Here is a 12,555-nt window from a genome sequence, read left to right as displayed (position 1 = left end):
AAAGAACTTGGGCGGCTTCTTTAGATCCATTTGTGTCTTACATGTTCTATAGGTGGATCAGGCTATGAGCTCTTGGGCAGATCTGCCAACTCTCCTGTTCCTTCATTAGGAAGGATGTATGTATAGAGGCCAGAAGTTGTTATTGGCATTTTCCTCTATTGATCTTTATCTACTGAGACAGGGTATCTCATTGAATCCAGAACTTGCCACTTTGGCCAGTAAGTCCCTAGGATCTGTCCATCCCGGTTTCCAGTGCTGGGTTTACAGATTCTTGCTGCCCCACATGACTCTCTTACGTTGGTTCTGGGAACCTGAACCCACATCCTCATCCTTAATCAGCAGGCACTTTACCCACGGAGCCATCTTTCAACCCTCTTTTGCTTTTGGAGCATTTTTGTGTGTACATTTTGTCAACCTTTCTGATTTTGGTCTAGTCTTCAGGCGTGTTCTCCTAATCATGTGTCTCCACAGAAATGTGCTGGCAGCTGTGACATGTGAGTTGCATATCTAGAGGGGTCTGGTGCAATATAGTCCCACTTATTGGTGAGAAAGCCTAGCACTGGGAAGGGATACCACTTGCCAGAGGTGCTTACCTGTGGCAGAGCCTGGAGTCTGGCCCAGGAACTCTGACTGTACAGTTTACACTCACTTCTTTAAGGTTGGGGGTTGGCTAGACCATAGCCCGTGGCATAGAGACAAGCCAGAGTGCTTACTGAGTGTATCTGCTCACACCCCAAGTGCTCCCATTCAGGTCCTTCTGATTTGGGTCTTTTTTTTTGTTATAGACATGGACCACAGGAAATTGAGTATTCATTATCGTCATCCCAAGGACCAACAGAAAGAATAGACATAGGACATCTGAACACCCATGTTCTATCAACTCTATCTCCAGCTGTGAAAAGTGAGGCACTGTGAGCTGCGTACCTTGCACCCCTGAGGCAGAGCTGAGGTGTGACCTTGGCTCTGTCTGATTTTGAATCTTTCTGTTCCTCTGTCTGCTAAGAAGCAAGTACTCTGGGTTTCAGTGGACACATTGACAAACGTGTCTCATAGGGTACCAAGTTCCTTTGTGACAGTGTCAGAGCAGGCCAGCCAGAGGAAAGGCCTGCAGGCTTCAGAAGAGGATTCTGTGGTCACAGTGGCGATTGTAAGGGATTCAATGAAACATGCATACCATGAGAGTCTACGATTAAAATATACGAATGGGTCCTTTCCCTTTAAAGTATTGCATGCCCTCTGATTTATAGGAAAATGCTTCAAAATGCTTATCTGGACCCCCCAATCCCACATTCCTTATACCATTTGACATGCAAAGTGTCATATTCAAAAGCAAATTAGTCTGAAATGAATCCTCTTTTACCCTTTTTTAAAAAAAATTTTCAAAATCCAGATTTAGAATTTAGGCTCATTAATATGCACAAACACTACTCGATTAAGCCAGTTTTAATTTCTTTGTGTGCTTTGTAAACAGGGATTACAAAGATGTTTGAATTTTCATGGCAGATTTTGGAGTAGTGTATATATTTGGGCCATTATCACATAATAAATAAATAAGCCCCTCGAATCAGGGAGTTGGTGATGTCATCCTCGGAATGTTGATTTTTCCTCTCCTCATCTGGTCCTATGAATATGTGTCTTTGGTCTCAGAAAGCACTTTTCTGAATCTGGCTGCAATACAGCCTCCTGTCCCTGGGTCCTCACTTGGTGCGCTTGCATCCTCCAGCCTTAGCTCGTGGGGATTGAAGCCTCCACTTGGCTTTGTGAAACTGGACTTGGAAAAACACCCCGTTTATTAAATCTCGCACTAAACGCTGACAGTTGTAGGCATTAGTTCTTCCTGGTGTCTGCCAAGTGAGCTGGAAGAGTAGGCTTATCTTGTTATATGCAGATCGCACAGTGACAGATTCTCAGAGCTTGATTCCAGCCATCAGAGCGAATGGCCAAGACTCATGTCAGAGAAGTGCCCTGGGGAAGCACGGCCCTCCAGGGGAGCTCAGTTTCCAAACATGGAGACAAGATGCACTTTTCCCATGATGCACCCTGGCACTGGCTTTTTAATTGTTATCTATGCATGGGGATTCTTGAGAGAAACAAGTGTGTCAAGTTGGTAGGAGAGAAAAATGATACATGGGGTGCTAAAAAATAAGTTCGGCATTCGCCTTCTTTAATCTCCACAACAGCCCCTTGAGATGCTGTGCCATTTTCTTGCCTGTGCCATCGATAAGAACAAGAACCATTGGGGACTTACCAAAGGTTGCAAGGCCACAGAGAGCTCCAACCTAGTTTTGTCTGCCCTGATTTCATCTTCCCATCTTCTCTCTTGCTCTTGCATTCCCAATATTTGTTGAGTGACTGACTGACTGAACCCCAAGTGAAATCAGTTGACTCCCCTCCCTTTCTTATGACACCTGTGCGGCCATGAGTTTTTGGTGTCTGGGAGACTCCCTACAGGTTGTACAGGTAGCACAAAATTCTCTAACTAGGTGCCCCCTTCCCAGATTTGTCCCCTCCACCCTGCTTTTGCCTTAGTTCTTCTATTTTCTCTTCTTGCTTATTTATTTTTTACTCCCCCAAAGGCAGACTCCAAGTTTGATCTGTCCCACTGTTTGAGCTATCTCTTGGGTCTAGCACAGCCTCTGGGCACGTTGAAGGTGGTAAGTTTTGTTTTCTTGGACTTGCTCATTAGCAGGTTGCTCACGGTGAGTCACACAAGTCCATTCCACCAGAGATCATTTCAAAGGGCTCTTCACTTTGAGGTAAAAAATGCAGCCCCAATACATCATGATGTTAGGTGTCCCCACTAGGCTAGGGTGCATCCTCTTGACCAGGTCCCACCTCAGGGTGTGTGTGTGTGTGTGGGGGGGTATCATCTCTGAGTGGGGAAAGGTGGAGATTTCAGGGGTCAAGGATGATTGTACCTTGTGTCCAGATCATCTGTAGCAACACATGCCCTGGGAGTGAGTTAGGAAAGAATGAAGAAGTCTTCTTTGGATGGCAATAGTGGAAGAAAGACTAACACTGCCTGATGCAGCCTCATGGGACGACTCCTCAGAAGGTGACTCATGGAAGGCAGTGCTCTGGGATGAGGAAAGTGGGGGCAGGGAGGGGCAGAAAGTGAAGCAAGAATGTGGCCTCGGCTGGAGACAGTGACCTCCAGCTTGCCCCTGAAATCCCTGGTGTATGAATTCCAGAACAGAGCTGCTGCTTCCTAAAAGTGAGAAGCCGTTTGCCCTCAGAGTCACTGAACCATTAGCTCTTAGATATCTCCATGGAGAAGGGTTTGTGGGAGCTTCCAAGTGGTTGATGCTTTGGGTTGGCTGAGGGCAGTTCTCTGGTTCTTGTGGCCACTCTGAGCCCCAGCACCCAGAGCTGAGGTGGAACACAACAGACCAGTACAGGGATCAGGCAAGTCCTCCCTAACATCACATCTACCTCTATGGTTTTGGATAAGTTTGCTGAGTAGTGCCTCCCCTTCATCCCACCCCTCATCTCTTCTTCTCTTCCTCCTCCCCCTCTTCTTCCTCCTCTGCCTCCTCCTTTCCTCCTCCTCCTCTTTTTCCTCTTTGACAAAATGTATATAATAATATTGACACTTTACCTTTCAAATTTTATTTATTTTTATTTTATATGTGTGGAAGTTTTGCTTGTGTGTATGTCTGTCTACATGTGTGCAGTGCCACACGTGGAGGCCAGAAAAGAAGACATGCCAGCTCTAAGAACTGGAGTTAGAGGGAGTTGTGAACCACCATGTTGAGTGCTAGAATTCAAGTTCAGATTCTCCTCAAGAGCAGCCAGAGCTCTTGAGTGCTGAGCTGTCTCCCCAGCACCTACTCATTTTTAAGTGTTCAATAGGTGGCATAAGGGACACTCTCATTGTTGTGAATCCATCTGCAACACCTATTTACTGACCATTTTTCTCGTCTTAAAACTAAATCTCTCCACCAAATGAAAATTCTAATTCCTGGTTCCTTCTGCACCAACTACCATTCTCCATCAATTTGATGTTCTAGCTACATCATCAAAATGGAACTTTCTGCTACTTGTCCTTTTGTAATTGCTTCCTTCTCTTTTTAATGTCTTCAGGATATATCCTATTGTAGACTACATGAAATTTCCCTTCTTTGTGTGTTTCACTTTGCTTACTGAACCATCCGTGGACATTTGGATTGCTTCCAACTTGGGCTATTATGAATAACACTATCCACAGGGATATACAAATACCCATAGTTGTCTCTTGTTTCATGCTGAGGTGCACAGAAGTCTTGGGGTTTCAATATGGAAGATTCTGGGTCATTTGAGCATCCTTATTGAAAGCACTAACTTCACTTTGTTATCACTGTCTAACGCGGTGGCTTCAGCAGAGGTGGGAGGGGCTTTGCATTTCATGAAGGAAGACTGCTGGTTGGGGGAAATCATCATCTTTGGGAAGTATTTATAGAAATTGAGTTGAATTTAAATTTTTTTCATTTAAAATACATAAAGGGAAGAAATTTATGGTCTTTGAGGTTGCAAAAGCGCTGTCTACCCTCTGCTTCAGCGGGCTCATTGCTTAGGGCACTTTCTAGGTGACTATGCTTTCCTATCCAGTCAATGTCACTCTCTGTAGCCTGCCCGATGCTTAGTAGTGTGACCGAGACTGTCGTTGAGTTGGCCAGCTGATTCTGAATAAATGAATTGGTAAGTCAATGAATGAGTACAGGGGGAGACAGAGGCCATATACCTTGAGCTTGAGCCAGTGTAATACAGCTTACTGATTTGCCTTCAAGAATAAGTAAAGGACATTTCCCTAAGGAAGGGAGCCATGCTTCCTCAGTTTCTCAGTACTGGGGAGAAGGCACCTCAAGGTGTCAGGACAGCAAATTTGTTTCTTGTCTCTCTGCCTTGATACACAAGGACAACAGAAACGCAATTCTTACTTCCTCTCCCTGGGGACTTTTGAAGCTGCTTCGAATGGAATATTCCGAGCTCTTTAATCTCTTAGGAAGAAAGGAGTTTTATGAGGATAATCACACACTGTCCTTGGGACATCAGCACCTGCATGGTACCCATGGCTAGTGGGGGCATTGGTTTTGAAGAGTGCTTTTTGCTGTTGTCCTTTTTTATTTACCAGGCAAGTGTTGCATTTGTGCAGATCTGTATTCCTAGCTGGAACAAGGTATTTATAAACAAAGTTCTCTAACACCATCATGACTGGGGTGATAGTGATGGTGGTTCATAGTCAGAGCAGCAGCCAAAATGCATTCCTATTACTAAATTTCAGATTCTATGCTCAGTGCTTTCCCCCACCCCACCCCCAGCTCTCATGACACCATAAGGCTGGTGTTATCAAAGAGTCAACTGTAAAGACGGGACACTGAGGTCCAGAGAGGTCACATGATTGCAGCTACATCATTTAGTGGATAAAAAGCAGAGCTTTACAGAAATGATTGCCTTGTGGTACCTGAGGATAATATTCTCCCTAATAAAAGTGTAAGTTGAGTTCTAATCAACTATCAGAAAAAGGGGTGGGTTTCCAGTGGATCGTATTTAAGAGGGAGCTTTAGTGAAGGGAAGCATTGGTTGACCTTGAAGGGTTAGAGGACTGTGGATTGATGGGGAGATGGTAAGCTGTGAGTGGCAGTATCCTTTCAAGATTCATATGTAACTGGGTAGAGTGAAGGGCAAATAGTGGGTAACAAAGGACAGCATGTGCAGAAAGAGAGGGTGGGACTAAATAATGGAGAATGTAAGTGCTACTTTTCTGCCACCACCGATGGCCAAAGGGCACATTTGGAAAATGGTGACTGGAATTAGGAGCTAAGCCCATAGACAGAAAGTATGACAGTGACTCTTCTTAAAGGAGAAGACCCCGATGCTTCCCTCTAGTTCTCTGTTATCAAAGGAACAAATGAAGAAACCCATCAGTCACCATTTGGTAATAACAGATGACAGAATGTGAATTCCTGACTTTGGAATGTGCATCCCCAGAGCCCTGGATCGGCTCAGATATGATTGAAGACTCTATCAGAGGAATGAGAGAGGATCATGGCTTCCTGTAGGCAGATAGAGGGTTTGGCTGTCCACTAAAGGTCTGATTGATGGATGGGACAGAGGGATTACCAAGGAACAATCTAGGTAGTGTGTACAAGGAGCCTGAAGTCAAATTATCAGCATAGTAGTTTTCTTCAGGAAGTTCTTTGGAATGTTCTTTTTTGTGCCTCCACCTTTACCCATGGTGCTTGATGGAGATCTTTCTTGATACTCGTCTCATAGATACATTTCTCCAATTTTCTTCTTCACCATGCATCTCTGGCTACTCCTTGAGGGTCTGTGGATTTGTGTAAGGTCCACCTCAATCTAGTCTGACCTTATTTTCACTAAAATAACAACACGTGCAAAATTCTTTCCAAATAATACAGCATTCTAAGATTCTAGGTGGTGAATTGTTTTCATTCTGGGATGCTCGCTGACTTAGTCCACACTATATAAGCAAGAGCCAGAGGAAGACGTGTGGGTACAAGGTCTTAGAGATGGTTTGGATGATTTGCTCAGCAGAGAGAACTCAGCTGGGTGAGTGTGAACACGGGGCTCTTGCTCAAGAGCCTGCTGGAGACCTAACCATCTGGGATCTGAATGATGTATCTGAGTTTTACCCCCTGAGGAATCTGGAGTCTGTGGCAGAGAGTGACTGACAATGGGGGCTAAGACAATGGGGGGAGGGGTAAGGGGGAGTAGTGATAGCCTAGGTCAGTTGGAAAGAGCTCATGACTTAGGTGACTATGGTCTGAGTTAGGGTGGAACAGTTGTTCTGGGGAAGAGAAGGGGACATTTTAAAAATTTGTATTTGCTTTTATTTTATGTGTATGAATGTTTGGCCTGCATGCATGTATGTGTATGTGCCCTGTGTACATGTCTGATGTCCACAGAAGTCAGGAGACACTGTTGGATCCCATGGAAGTAGAGCTATGGACAGTTGTGAGCTGCCCTGTGGGTGCTGGGAACCAAACCTGGGCCCTTTGCCAGAGCAGCAAATGCTTTTAACCACTTATCTCATCAGGCCGGATGGATGTATTTTAAGAGAAAGACAGTAGCAGACCTGGTGAGAGATGGGTTGTGGCAATAAGGGAGAATGAACTTTTGAACTTGGGTGAATCTAATGCTGAAAGGGGAAGAGAAACATTTATGGAGAACAACAGTTCTTCCTCGGACAGGATGAGCTGGGGCTGTTTCTGGGAAGGCAAACTGTAGACATCCATCAGCCTGCTGGAAACTCACTGCTGCAGCTTGCTGGCTCCTTCGGGTGCTGTTGCAGGAAATCTGAAGCAATGGATACTGAAGTGTGAGTAGTCCCTGCTTTTTTGAGGGGGTCAGATTCTCAAGAGTTTGTGTAAATGTCGCCATAGTCTAGATTCCTTGTGGTTGTCATGTGTCATACCAGAAGCCAACATAGCAGAAGGATCTTTCTGGAACACAAACCTGAGGATATCTCAGGGTACACTGTCCTATGATGTGCCCTCAGGGAGTGGTCTTCACTGATCTCATGGTAGAATGCTGCTCAATTGAGCTTCCTGACAAGGTTGCTCAAAACCCAGAACATGTCTTAGATTATACTCACTTCAACTTCTCTGATCCTTCTACAGTATGAAGAACATGCCTGCATGCCTGAACATGCACCCCCCCCCCACACACACATGTGCACATGCATGCATGTACTCATACATGTGTACCTACACACACACACACATGAGTGCAGACTCACAATCTACCCCCTCAATGTGAAGAATGGGCCCAATGTCCCCTCTCATGTTTATAATTTGTACCTGACACTTCTCTTTCCTGGAATCATATTTATAATTTGTACCTGACACTTCTCTTTCCTGGAATCTCTTCTTTGCTTCCATTTCCCTAGTCTTTCAACTTCCCAGTTCAACACCAAATGATCTGTAACACTCCAAGTAAAATGTGTTTATTGAGAAGCCATTTCCCCAAACCTGTTTCCTCTCCAAGAACTGGGGCATCCATATACCACTATCTTCTCCTAGAAAGCTGGCCATGTGATAGGTATAAAGGAGCCATCCACTTCCCAAGACTGCATGGGAAGGAGATGAAGAAAGAGAAATGGATGGCTGGGTGGTGCTATGTACACCGTGAGAATTCAGCTGCAAGACCACACTTCCAGCAGGAGAGGTGTCACAATGCCTGCTCACCCTTCCTCAACTTCTCTGATCTCTCAACAACAAACCAACTTAGGCTTCTACCAGAGTTTGTCCCAGGGAACCAATGAGTTTTGGTCTTACTTCCAGAGCATGAGGGGCCCTAAAATAGCTGTACTGTCTGAGGCCAGCATGAATGACGAATGGACGGCAGGTTCCCAGTGGCTGCATAGATGGAGACTCCTTCAGTTAACCTTCCCCAGTTGAGGGATTCTCTGCAGGTGTCAACACAGCCAGTGATCCACAAAGAGGGGAGACTTGAACAGACATCTTTTTACTCCAGGTAGGCATCAGTGACAGACCAGAGCAGAGATTCCACTCAAATCTGTCCTGGTGAATCTACTAGTGATTCGGAAGCAGGGATGACTGAGAGAGCCCTACCTCTTACCACAGAAAGGCGCAACTGAAGCTGGTTGGTTTAATCACCAGCAATCATTTACTGCTTTAAAAGCTTGGAAAAGGGACTTGTGAATCTTGACACTCGTATGAACATTTTAATCCTTTCAGGATTCAGGAGGCTCATTGTCTTATGAGCTGCCCTCCGGGAGAGACCATTTGAACACAGGAAATAATATTGCCATGACCATTGAGGAAAGAGAAACAAACTGGACTGTAATTTGGCCAAGACCTCAGAGCTCCACAGCATAGATGACAGCTCAGGTAACAGCTCTCATGCTAAGTACATCTTTGAGCTGAGGCAACCAAGGGTTTGAAACGGGGTCACAGTCTGACTTCTCCTATATTTGAGATAGGAAGTGTGGTCATGGTTGGGAGCCTGATAGGTGATATGCCCATGATAACAAGCACTGTGGTAACACTTATGGGAGATGATCTCTGGGTAGTGGGGTTTGGTTTTAAGAGGTCCCCGAAGTCTATAGAATTCTGTCTAGACATTTTCCAAACAGGGGTCCAATCAGGCAGTTCTGTGGTATTCAGTTGGATAAGCAAACGTCTTAACGAGAAATATTAGTGTTTCTAGATCTTTATCTCGATCATAACATTTGCTACAGTGGCTTTAATTTACATATCAAAGTCACTGAAAGTAAAATGATAAATAACGCATGAAGGCAAAAATGGCTAAAGATAGTAAAATAATAAAATGTGATGCTGCTTGCATTTAAATGCAGAAGTCAGGATTTCTTTCCAGAGAACCATTGAAATCAAATATGTGTTTCTAAGGTAAAAAATCAGAATCAACAAAATTCTGTACTTTCTGTGATCTTACAGTTCCCTTGAAAGCCTTCACCTTGCCAAAGGAAAGAATAGAACTGTGTAGCTAACAGACAGCTTTCCTATCTTCTCTGCTGGGTACTTAGTTTTTAATTAAGTGTTGACGATCTTGCAGATCTACTCTAACCCCTTGATTGGCTTGGCCATCTCTGGAGTTTTCATCCATGTTCTCTCCCTCTCTTTCTTGACTCCTCTTTCCCCCATTTTTGATTTCAGATTGCTTCGATTGTCCTGGTAAGATTTACCCGGAGTCCAATTCACACTGGTTTTGCTGGTAGTCTTGAATTAGAATGAGATACTATTCTGGTGACCCCTTGGTAGCTTCATACTTCCCGTGGTCTAGCGATTTCTCCGTAGAATCCAAATGACACCACCAGCCCCTGCTTCACAGCTTTTCTCGGGAGATAAGTTTAAATCAGCTTATCATATCCGCTTATGCACCGAGGCGCGAGACATCTCAGCAAGCCTGCGTTTCTGCTTCGGGGCCCCACGGGCTACTGCAGATCAGTGACCTACAGGAACCACATGACTTCAGTTCCCTTTGAGAGAAGTGACAACAGGTGACTTCACGCACCAGATTTTGCATTCGTGAAGAGAGACAAAGATTTAATAAATGCTTTCCGTAGCATTTCATAGTATAGCCTGCTGAAGTGGCCCAATGGGGCTTGATGGTGCGGTCACATTCAAGGGGAAGTTGAATGGGAGACACAGAAGCAAAGGGGTAGAGAGGGAAGCGCACAGGGCTGGGCGGAGGACAGTGGTCCTGGAGAGTGTGAGGCGAAGCACCCCTATTGATGATTTTACCTTAGGTTTTGGGAATCAGAATAAATTATCATATGCTATTACTATGCAGGATGAAATGATCTCATTTTGACTAGAGCAATCTTCCTTGATTAGGTTCAGCCACTCTGCTTCATTTCCAGATGTATTGGGAAATAAAAGTTTTCTTTCTCCTGAGACATAAAAGCTTATGCTCTCGGGAAACAGTAATCTGATTTTTCCTTAATTTAAAAAAATGGTATGTATTCTGTATTTCCATTTTATAACTGTATCTTTTTTATCAATGTCAAAATTAGAAAAAATATGTTATTGGAAAACGTAGGGAATATGTAGGAAAAAAATCATGACTCCTATCCTTAGAGTATTTCTATTTTGCATATGGAATTAAAATGTCATTTTAATAAATTGGGGTCTAAGTATGCATTAAGTTTCTACCCCTCTTTTAAAAATTGACCACGTTATCATATACATTTTTATTTGACGATTCCATTCTCGTTATTAACTTGTTTAAATGTCTCCCTCTGATTGTGCATAAAGGTCATTTGTCACTTTTGCTATTGGAAGAATGTTATAATGCTAAGTTTAGGAAATGAATCTCTGCATTTTTCTGTGATTAATTTTGTAGGTCAGAGTCCCATAGATAGACTAAGAATATTTCTTTAATTATGTTTTATGGTTCCTATTGCACATATAAAAATGACTATGAATATTTCTTTAATGATGTTTTATGGTTCCTCTTGCACTGGTTCACACTTTTATCCATTTGTAGGTTTTTTGTTATTGTTGTTGTTTTGTTTTTTGCTTTTTTGTATTGAGCAACATTTATATGTACTAGGCAGGGCTGGATCAGAGTTAGATTTGAGCAAGCCCTGCAGAGGAGGATACAGAGAGTGGGCATGTAAACAAATGATTCCAATTGGAATGTCAGCCCAACCTTTCATTGCTGAACTGTTTGCTGTGTATAGATTCAGGGACTGAGTAAGTCACTGCTTTCAGTTGTGTACCCACCAAGGAGGCCACCAAGCTCCAGGGCACACTTCCAAGGTGGTGATGACACAGGTGGTACTGCTTGTACTAATGGGGTCACAAAACAAAAGTCATGAGCCTTGGAAAAAGGGGTGGTGGTGGTAGGGAGGGGAAGGCGATAAGAGAGAGTGTTGGAGAGAGTAATCGATATATTTTATACAATAACAGTAATTTTTAAAATGGGGAGTGGAGGTGGGGGATGGGAAGGGTATAGCCTGTTCCTTTCCTTATTGTAACGAGTCCTGCAGAAGATAAGTGACAGTCAGTAATATCTACCAGGGCCAGTTAGTGGAGCCTCACTGAGGGAGAGATTGTGAAGCTGAGATTTTAAGGATGAAAGGCTTGCTCTATATGAAATGAGGAAAAGAACATTCCAAAGAGAGAAGAGCAGCAAGGGGAGTGCAGAGGCACTGGGGGCGGGGCAGAGCTTGGATTGTTCTAGGAACTGTGGGTGTGTAGGGAAAAAGAGTGAAGCAGGAACTGTGCATCGCCATGCACGACTGTGTGAGAGGTGTGTGTGCATGTGTGAGCATGTGTGCACATGTACTGTGACTGTGTACATGTGTGTGTGTGCCTGCATGCATTCGTGTATGTGTGTTTGTGTGTGTGTGTGTGTGTGTGTGTGTGTGTGTGTGTGGTGTGCTCATCTACATGTAGAGGCTAAAGATTAACCTTGGGGGTGGTTCCTCAGGAATCCTCTACTTGTTTTCTGAGACAAGGTCTCTTGTTTGGTCCATAAGTAAACTAGTTTGGCTGGTCATGGAGCCACTGGGATCCAACTGTCTCTCATTTCCTAGCACTGGGATTATAGGGTCATGATGCCATGCCTGGCTTTTGGAGTAGATTCTGGGGACTGAACTCAGGTCCTGTTGCTTGCATGGCTGAGACTTTACGGATAGGCACATCTGCAGCTTAGGGGGCTGGGCATGTTTTAGGTTAGTGCAATAAGAATCCAATGGAGAACCAGGATTTAAATCTCATGCTTAAGAAGGTTAGCCCAGTGGGGGTGTTAGATATGGAGATATAATTATTAGGAGGCTTATAAGCATCAAAGTCTCTATGAACAGCCACCATGTGCTTGGGTGTTGGCTAAAGACCATTGACATCAGCTGCCACTTGGGCAGCACTGATGCTTAGTTGTAGAAAGCCTTGAGGGATATTTATATCCCTAAATATGTAATATATATATATATATATATATATATATATTATATATGCACATATATATATACATACATAGACACACACACACACACACACATATATATATTACATGGAAGTTATTTCGTTTATCATTATTTAAAATATATTAGCCATGTATTACATT

The 12,555-nt window shown here is 43.8% G+C and overlaps 1 protein-coding gene and 1 long non-coding RNA gene across 18 annotated transcripts in view; both read left to right on the top strand.

The window, feature by feature from the left end:
• Positions 1-12,555, top strand: part of Ptprt (protein tyrosine phosphatase, receptor type, T) — a 1,139,160-nt gene that overhangs the window by 159,650 nt on the left and 966,955 nt on the right. The window lies entirely within an intron of this gene.
• Positions 3,686-10,438, top strand: Gm46774. The gene is made up of 2 exons (XR_001783533.1): positions 3,686-8,852; positions 9,639-10,438. It is a non-coding gene; the product is annotated as a predicted gene, 46774 (long non-coding RNA).

Source organism: Mus musculus, chromosome 2 (assembly GCF_000001635.26).
Source record: "Mus musculus strain C57BL/6J chromosome 2, GRCm38.p6 C57BL/6J".
Lineage (NCBI taxonomy): Eukaryota > Metazoa > Chordata > Mammalia > Rodentia > Muridae > Mus > Mus musculus.
Note: the sequence above shows the minus strand (reverse complement) of the source record. Positions and strands in the feature narration are given on the sequence as shown.